This window comes from Lolium rigidum, chromosome 3, assembly GCF_022539505.1.
Source record: "Lolium rigidum isolate FL_2022 chromosome 3, APGP_CSIRO_Lrig_0.1, whole genome shotgun sequence".
In the NCBI taxonomy this organism is placed as follows: domain Eukaryota; kingdom Viridiplantae; phylum Streptophyta; class Magnoliopsida; order Poales; family Poaceae; genus Lolium; species Lolium rigidum.
The window spans coordinates 139847652-139858090 of record NC_061510.1 but is presented as its reverse complement, the minus strand read 5'-3'; positions in this window follow the sequence as shown (position 1 = coordinate 139858090).

Sequence of the window (10439 nt, the reverse complement as noted above, 5' to 3'; positions counted from 1 at the left end):
AATGTTGGAGATATGCCCAAGAGGCAATAATAAAGTGGTTATTATATATCTTTGTGTTTATGATAAATGTTTACATACCATGCTATAATTGTATTAACCGAAACATTGATACATGTGTGCTATGTGAACAACAAGGAGTCCCTAGTAAGCCTCTTGTATAACTAGCTTGTTGATTAATAGATGATCATGGTTTCGTGATCATGAACATTGGATGTTATTAATAACAAGGTTATGTCATTACATGAATGATATAATGGACACACCCAAATAAGCGTAGCATAAGATCACGCCATTAAGTTCAATTTTCTATAAGCTTTCGATACATAGTTACCTAGTCCTTCGACCATGAGATCATGTCAATCACTTATACCGGAAGGGTACTTTGATTACATCAAACGCCACTGCGTAAATGGGTGGTTATAACGGTGGGATTAAGTATTCGGAAAGTGTGAGTTGAGGAATATGGATCAAGAGTTGGATTTGTCCATCCCGATGACGGATAGATATACTCTGGGCCCTCTCGGTGGAATGTCGTCTGATTAGCTTGCAAGCATGTGAATGGTTCACAAGAGATGATATGCCACGGTACGAGTAAAGAGTACTTGTCGGTGACGAGGTTGAACGAGGTATGGAGATACCGATGATCAAACCTCGGACAAGTAAAATATCGCGTGACAAAGGGAATCGGTGTCGTATGTAAATGGTTCAATCGATCACTAAGTTGTCGTTGAATGTGTGGGAGCCATTATGGATCTCCAGATCCCGCTATTGGTTATTGGTCGGAGAGGAGTCTCGACCATGTGTGCATAGTTCACGAACCGTAGGGTGACACACTTAAGGTTTGATGTTGTTTTAAGTAGATATGGAATATGGAATGGAATTATGTTTGTTCAGAGTCTCGGATGGGATCCAGGACATCACGAGGAGGTCCGGAATGGTCCGGAGAATAAGATTCATATATAGGAAGTCACTTTCCAAGTTTGGAAATGATCCGGTGCATTTATGGAAGGCGCTAGAATGTTCTAGAACCTTCCGGATGAAATCACCATGGAAGGTGGAGTCCCGGTTGGACTCCACCAAACCCAACCAGCCAACCAAGTGGGAGGGTGGAGTCCATGGAGGACTCCACCTCCTTGGCCGGCCAAAGAAAGGGGGACAGGGAGAGTCCCTATCCCTCTAGGTTTCGTCCATAAGGCAGTTTTTGAATTGGGGTCTTATTCGAAGACTTTGGGCAAACCCTTGGGGTTCCACCTATATAATGAGGAGGAGAGGGAGGGGCAGCCCATGACTTGGCCGCACCACCTAGGGCTCCCTTGGCCGGCGCCCTAGCCCCCCCTCTCTCTCAAACTCTAGCACACCTCCCTCCTCATACACCTCCTGTAGCGCTTAGGCGAAGCCCTGCCGGAGTTCTCCACCACCACCGCCACCACGCCGTCGTGCTGACGGGATTCCGAGGAGGATCTACTACTTCCGCTGCCCGCTGTAACGGGGAGAAGGACATCGTCATCAACACCGTACGTGTGACCGAGTACGGAGGTGCTGCCCGACTGTGGCACCATCAAGATCTTCTACGCGCTTTTGAAAGCGGCAAGTGATCATCTTCTGCAACAACGAGATCTAATCTCGTAGGCTTTGGAAATCTTCGAGGGTTAGTCTCATGATCTTCTCGTTGCTCCCATCTTCTAGATTGCATCTTGGCTTGGTTTTCGTTCTTGCGGTAGGAATTTTTTTGTTTTCTATGCTACGAATCCCATCAGTGGTATCAGAGCCGTGTCTATGCATAGATTGGTTGCACGAGTAGAACACAATGGTTTTGTGGGCGTTGATGCTTTTGTTGTCTTCAGTTGGTATACTTTGCATCTTTCGGGATGGTGGGATGAAGCGGCCTGGGCTAACTTTACATGACCGCGTTTGATACGTCTCAAACGTATCTATAATTTCTTATGTTCCATGCTACTTTTATGATGATACTCACATGTTTTATACACATTATATGTCATTATTATGCATTTTCCGGCACTAACCTATTGACAAGATGCCGAAGAGCCAGCTTGTTGTTTTCTCGCTGTTTTTGGTTTCGTAAATCCTAGTAAGGAAATATTCTCGGAATTGGACGAAATCAACGCCCAGTGGGCCTATTTTTACACGAAGCTTCCGAAGACCGAAGGAGTCACGAAGTGGGGCCACGGGGCGACGACACGCCAGGGCGGCGCGGCTCGGGCCCCGGCCGCGCGGCCCTGCGTTGTGGGCGTCCCCGTGACGCCCCTTGACTCCGCCCTTCCGCCTACTTAAAGCCTTCGTCGCGAAACCCCCAGCACCGAGAGCCACGATACGGAAAACCTTCACCGAGACGCCGCCGCCGCCAATCCCATCTCGGGGATTCAGAGATCGCTCTCGCGCACCCCGCCGGGAGAGGGGAATCATCTCCCGGCGGTCTCTTCATCGCCATGATCGCCTCCGGATCGATGTCCGAGTAGTCCACCCCCGGACTATGGGTCCATAGCAAGTAGCTAGATGGTTGTCTTCTCCTCATTGTGCTATCATGTTAGATCTTGTGAGCTGCCTATCATGATCAAGATCATCTATTTGTAATCCTTCATGTTGTGTTTGTTGGGATCCGATGAATATTGAATACTATGTCAAGTTGATTATCAATCTATCATATATGTTATTTATGTTCTTGCATGCTCTCCGTTGCTAGTAGAGGCTCGGCCAAGTTGATACTTGTGACTCCAAGAGGGAGTATTTATGCTCGATAGTGGGTTCATGCCTCCATTAAATCTGGGACAAGGACGTAAAGTTCTAAGGTTGTGGATGTGTCGTTGCCACTAGGGATAAAACATCGATGCTTTGTCTAAGGATATTTGTGTTGATTACATTACGCACCATACTTAATGCAATTGTCCGTTGTTTACAACTTAATACCGGAAGGGGTTCGGATGATAACCTCGAAAGTGGACTTTTTAGGCATAGATGCATGCCGGATAGCGGTCTATGTACTTTGTCGTAATGCCCCGATTAGATCTCATAGTACTCATCATGATATATGTATGTGCATTGTTATGCCTTCTTTATTTGTCAATTGCCCAACTCGTAATTTGTTCACCCAACATCCGTTTATCTTATGGGAGAGACACCACTAGTGATCCGTGGACCCCGGTCCTATTCTTTACATCCGAAATACAATCTACCGCAATTGTTCTTTACTCGTTCTTCGCAAACAACCATCATCATCCACACTATACATCTAATCCTTTGTTTACAAGCAAGCCGGTGAGATTGACAACCTCACCGTTACGTTGGGGCAAAGTTCTATGATTGTGTTGTGCAGTTCCACGTTGGCGCCGGAATCCCCGGTGTTGCGCCGCACTACACTCCGCCACCAACAACCTTCAACGTGCTTCTTGACTCCTACTGGTTCGATTAAACCTTGGTTTCTATTCCGAGAGAAACTTGCCGCCGTGCGCATCACACCTTCCTCTTGGGGTTCCCAACGGACGTGTCAACTACACGCATCAAGCAAATTTCTGGCGCCGTTGCCGGGGAGATCAAGACACGCTGCAAGGGGAGTCTCCCACATCCAATCTCTTTACTTTGTTTTTGTCTTGCTTTACTTTATTTACTACTTTGTTTGCTCTATATCAAAAACACACAAAAAATTAGTTGCTAGTTTTACTTTATTTACTGTCTTGTTCTCTATATCGAAAACACAAAAAAATTAGTTACTTGCATTTACTTTATTTAGTTTGCTTTATTTACTACTGCTAAAATGGGTACTGTTGAGAATACTAAGTTGCGTGACTTCACTAGAACAAATAATAATGATTTCCTATGCACACCTATTGCTCCACTCCGCTACTACAAGCAGAATTCTTTGAAATTAAACCTCGCTTTACTCGAATCTTGTTATGAGAGAGCAATTTTCTCGGTGTTAGTTCCGATGATGCTCGCTGCCCATCTTAATAATTTTGTTGAACTATGTGAAATGCAAAAGTATAAGGATGTAGATGGTGACATTATAAAATTAAAATTGTTTCCTTTCTCTTTAAGAGGAAGAGCTAAAGATTGGTTGCTATCTCTCGCCTAGAAATAGTATTGATTCATGGACTAAATGTAAGGATGCTTTTATTGGTAGATATTATCCTCCCGCTAAAATTATATCTTTGAGAAGTAGCATAATGAATTTCAAGCAATTAGATAATGAACATGTTGCTCAAGCATGGGAGAGAATGAAATCTTTGGTAAAGAATTGCCCAACCCATGGACCGACTACTTGGATGATCATCCAAACCTTTTATGCAGGATTGAATTTTTCTTCGCGGAACCTATTGGATTCAGCTGCTGGAGGTACCTTTATGTCCATTACTTTGGGGACGGCAACAAAGCTTCTTGATGATATGATGATAAATTACTCCGAATGGCACGCGGAAAGAGCTCCACAAGGTAAGAAGGTAAATTCCGTTGAAGAAACCTCCTCCTTGAGTGATAAGATTGATGCTATTATGTCTATGCTTGTGAATGGTAGATCTAATGTTGATCCTAATAATGTTCCTTTAGCTTCATTGGTTGCCCAAGAAGAACATGTTGATGTGAACTTCATTAAAAATAATAATTTCAACAACAATGCTTATATGAACAATTCTGGTAACAACTATAGGCCATATCCTTCTGCTAATGGTAATAGTTATGGTAATTCTTATGGGAATTCTTACAACAATAATAGGAATGTACCCCCTGTTCTTGAAGCCATGCTTAAAGAATTTATTGGTACACAAACTGCTTTTAACAAATCTGTTGAGGAAAAACTTGATAAAATTGATATTCTTGCTTCTAAGGTTGATAGACTTGCCTCTGATGTTGATCTTTTAAAAATGAAAGTTATGCCTAATAAGGATATTGATAATAAGATTGTCACTACAGCAAATGCCATCCAAGTTCGAATTAATGAGAATATTAGATTGATGGCTGAATTGCATGCTAGGTGGGAAAGAGAAGAAAACGAAAAACTAGCTAAAGAGAATAATGTAGCTAAAGTTTGGACTATTACCACCACTAGTAATGTTAATAATTCACACGTTGCTACACCTCCTACTATCAATGGTAAATAATTTGTGTTGGCAATGTTACTACTCCTAGTGCAAAGCGTGCAAAATTACCTGAAACTGCTAAAACTGCTGAAATTGATAAAACTGCTGAAATTTTTCAAAATGTTGGGGACAATGATCCCATTGCTGTAGATCATAATGGTTTAGACTTCGATGATTGTCACATCTCTGAAGTTATAAAGTTCTTACAAAAGCTTGCTAAAAGTCCTAATGCTAGTGCTATAAATTTGGCCTTTACAAAACATATTACAAATGCTCTCATAAAAGCTAGAGAAGAGAAACTAAAACTTGAAACTTCTATTTCTAGGAAGTTAGAAGATGGTTGGGAGCCCATCATTAAGATGAGGGTCAATGATTTTGATTGTAATGATTTATGTGATCTTGGTGCAAGTATTTCTGTTATGCCTAAGAAAATCTATGATATGCTTGACTTGCCACCATTGAAGAATTGTTATTTAGATGTTAATCTTGTTGATAATGCTATAAAGAAACCTTTGGGGAGGATTGATAATGTTCGTATTATGGTTAACAATAACCTTGTCCCCGTTGATTTTGTTTTCTTGGATATTGAATGCAATGCATCTTGTCCCATTATATTGGGAAGACCTTTTGTTCGAACTGTTGGTGCTACCATTGATATGAAGGAAGGTAATATTAAATATCAATTTCCTATCAAGAAAGGTATGGAACACTTCCCTAGAAAGAGAATGAACTTACCTTATGATTCTATTATTAGAACAAATTATGATGTTGATGCTTCATCCCTTGATAATACTTGATATACACTTTCTGCGCCTAGCTGAAAGGCGTTAAAGAAAAGCACTTATGGGAGACAACCCATTATTTTACTTCTGCACTTTGTTTTATATTTGAGTCTTGGAAGTTGTTACTACTGTAGCAACCTCTCCTTATCTTTATTTTATTGCATTGTTGTGCCAAGTAAAGTCTTTGATAGTAAAGCCAATACTAGATTTGGATTGCTGCAGGAACAGATTTCTTGCTGTCACGAATTTGAGCAGTAGTCTCTGTACAAAAATTAAAAAAATCTGCCAATTTACGTGCGTGATCCTCAGATATGTACGCAACTTTCATTCAATTTGGGCATTTTCATCTGAGAAAGTCTGGTGCCACTTTAAAATTCGTCTTTACGAACTGTTCTGTTTTGACAGATTCTGCCTTTTATTTCGCATTGGTTTTGCTATGTTTGATGGATTTCTTTGTTCCATTAACTTTTAGTAGCTTTGTGCAATGTCCATAAGTGTTAAGAATGATTATGTCACCTCTGAATATATGAATTATGCACTGACCCTCTAATGAGTTTGTTTTGAGTTTGGTGTGGAGGAAGTTTTCAAGGGTCAAGAGAGGAGGATGATACAATATGATCAAGAAGAATGAAAAGTCAAAGCTTGGGGATGCCCCCGTGGTTCATCCCTGCATATTTTAAGAAGACTCAAGCGTCTAAGCTTGGGGATGCCCAAGGCATCCCTTCTTTATCGACAACTTATCAGGTTCCTCTAGTGAAACTATATTTTTATTCCGTCACATCTTATGTGCTTTACTTGGAGCGTCTGTTTGTTTTTGTTTTTATTTTTGTTTGAATAAATCGGATCCTAGCATTCTTTGTTTGGGAGAGAGAGACACGCTCCGTTTTTTCGTATGAACAAATATGTTCTCAGATTTATCTTTAATGTTCATTGCGAAAATTGGACTATTTCATTCATTGTTATATGGTTGGAAACGGAAAATGCCACATGTGGTAAATGGTTTAATGTCTTGAATAATATGATACTTGGCAATTGTTGTGCTCATATAGATCATGTTTAAGCTCTTGCATCATGTACCTTGTACTCATTAATGAAGAACTACATAGAGCTTGTTAAAATTTGGTTTGCATGATTGATCTCTAGAGTCTAGATATTTTCTCGGTTGAGGTGTTTGAACAACAAGGAGACAATGTAAAGTCTTATAATAGTTACAATATGTTCATATGTGAGCTTTGCTGCACCTTTTATACTTGAGTTTGCTTCAAACAACCTTGCTAGCCTAGCCTTGTATTGAGAGGAATTCTTCTCATGCATCCAAATCCTTGAGCCAATAACCATGCCATTTGTGTCCACCATACCTACCTACCACATGGTATTTCTCCGCCATTCCAAAGTACATTACTTGAGTGCTACCTTTAAAATTTCTATTCTTTGTCTTTGCAATATATAGCTCATGGGACAAATAGCCTTAAAAACTATCGTGGTGAAGAATATGTACTTATGTGTCTTATTTCTTAATAAGTTGCTTGTTGAGCGGTAACCATGTTTCGGGGACGCCATCAACTTTTACCTTTGTTGAATATCATGTGAGTTGCTATGCATGTTCGTCTTGTCTCGAAGTAAGGGCGATTTTCATGATCAAATGGTTTGAGTATGCATACCGTTAGAGAAGAACATTGGGCCGCTAACTAAAGCCACGATTCATGGTGGAAGTTTCAAGTGTGGACAACTAATCCTCAATCTCTTATGAGAATATTATCTCGTTGTTGAATGCTTATGCATTAAAGAGGAGTCCATTATCTGTTGTCTATGTTGTCCCGGTATGGATGTCTAAGTTGAGAATAATCAAAAGCGAGAAATCCAATGCGAGCTTTCCCATTAGACCTTTGTACATGCGGCATAGAGGTACCCCTTTGTGACATTTGGTTGAAACATATGCTATGCAATGATAATCCGTGTTAATCCAAGCTAATTAGGACAAGGTGCGAGCACTATTGGTATACTATGCATGAGGCTTGCAACTTATAAGATGTCTTATACATAACACATATGCTTTATTACTACCGTTGACAAAATTGTTTCTTGTTTTCAAAATGAAAAGCTCTAGCACAAATACAAGTAATCAATGCTTCCTCTGCGAAGGGCCTATCTTCTACTTTATTGTTGAGTCAGCTTGCCTACTTCTTTCTATCCCGTAGTAAACACTTGTGTCAACTGTGTGCATTGATTCTTACATGTTTACCTATTGCACTTGTTATATTGCTTTGTGTTGACAATTATCCATGAGATAAATATGTTGAAGTTGAAAGTAACCGCTGAAACTTATATCTTCCTTTGTGTTGCTTCAATGCATTTACTTTGAATTTATTGCTTTATGAGTAACTCTTATGCAAGTCTTATTGATGCTTGTCTTGAAAGTATTATTCATGAAAAGTCTTTGCTATATGATTCATTTGTTTACTCATTATCTTCATCATTGCTTCGAATCGCTGCATTCATCTCATATGCTTTACAATAGTATGATCAAGATTATGATAGCATGTCACTTCAGAAATTATCTTTGTTATCGTTTACCTACTCGAGGGCGAGTAGGAACTAAGCTTGGGGATGCTTGATACGTCTCAAACGTATCTATAATTTCTTATGTTCCATGCTACTTTTATGATGATACTCACATGTTTTATACACATTATATGTCATTATTATGCATTTTCCGGCACTAACCTATTGACGAGATGCCGAAGAGCCGATTGCTGTTTTCTCGCTGTTTTTGGTTTCAGAAATCCTAGTAAGGAAATATTCTCGGAATTGGACGAAATCAACGCCCAGTGGGCCTATTTTTACACGAAGCTTCCAGAAGACCGAAGGAGTCACGAAGTGGGGCCACGGGGCGACGACACGCCAGGGCGGCGCGGCCTGGGCCCAGGCCGCGCGGCCCTGTTGTGTGGGTCCCCCGTGACGCCCCAGTACCGAGAGCCACGATACGGAAAACCTTACTGAGACGCCGTCGCCGCCAATCCCATCTCGGGGGATTCAGGAGATCGCCTCCGGCACCCTGCCGGAGAGGGGAATCATCTCCCGGAGGTCTTTTTATCGCCATGATCGCCTCCGGATCGATGTGTGAGTAGTCCACCCCTGGACTATGGGTCCATAGCAGTAGCTAGATGGTTGTCTTCTCCTCATTGTGCTCTCATGTTAGATCTTGTGAGCTGCCTATCATGATCAAGATCATCTATTTGTAATCCTTCATGTTGTGTTTGTTGGGATCCGATGAATATTGAATACTATGTCAAGTTGATTATCAATCTATCATATATGTTATTTATGTTCTTGCATGCTCTCCGTTGCTAGTAGAGGCTCGGCCAAGTTGATACTTGTGACTCCAAGAGGGAGTATTTATGCTCGATAGTGGGTTCATGCCTCCATTAAATCTGGGACGAGTGACGGAAAGTTCTAAGGTTGTGGATGTGCTGTTGCCACTAGGGATAAAACATCGATGCTTTGTCTAAGGATATTTGTGTTGATTACATTACGCACCATACTTAATGCAATTGTCTCGTTGTTTACAACTTAATATTGGAAGGGGTTCGGATGATAACCCGAAAGTGGACTTTTTAGGCACGTATGCATGCTCGGATAGCGGTCCGTGTACTTTGTCGTAATGCCCCGATTAGATCTCATAGTACTCATCATGATATATGTATGTGCATTGTTATGCCTTCTTTATTTGTCAATTGCCCAACCGTAATTTGTTCACCCAACATCCGTTTATCTTATGGGAGAGACACCACTAGTGATCTCGTGGACCCCGGTCCTATTCTTTACATCCGAAATACAATCTACCGCAATTGTTCTTTACTCGTTCTTCGCAAACAACCATCATCATCCACACTATACATCTAATCCTTTGTTTACAGCAAGCCGGTGAGATTGACAACCCCACTGTTACGTTGGGACAAAGTTCTGTGATTGTGTTGTGCAGGTTCCACGTTGGCGCCGGAATCCCTGGTGTTGCGCCGCACTACACTCCGCCACCAACAACCTTCAACGTGCTTCTTGACTCCTACTGGTTCGATTAAACCTTGGTTTCTTATCGAGGGAAACTTGCCGCTGTGCGCATCACACCTTCCTCTTGGGGTTCCCAACGGACGTGTCAACTACACGCATCAAGCAAATTTCTGGCGCCATTGCCGGGGAGATCAAGACACGCTGCAAGGGGAGTCTCCCACTTCCAATCTCTTTACTTTTTTTTTGTCTTGCTTTACTTTACTTTACTTACTGCTTTGTTTGCTTCTTATATCAAAAACACAAAAAAATTAGTTGCTAGTTTTACTTTATTTACTGTCTTGTTCTCTTATATCGAAAACACACACAAAAATTAGTTACTTGCATTTAGTTTATTTTATTATCATGTCTAGCTCTGTACCTGTTACTTCTTCACCTGAGGAATTAATCTTTACTTTTAAACAAGGGGATGAGGAGAGTTTTAAAGATGCTTGGTCTAGAATTTTTGATTCTTATCGTAAAGTCGAACCTCAAATGACTCTAAGTCTCGCTCCTTAGTAACTTT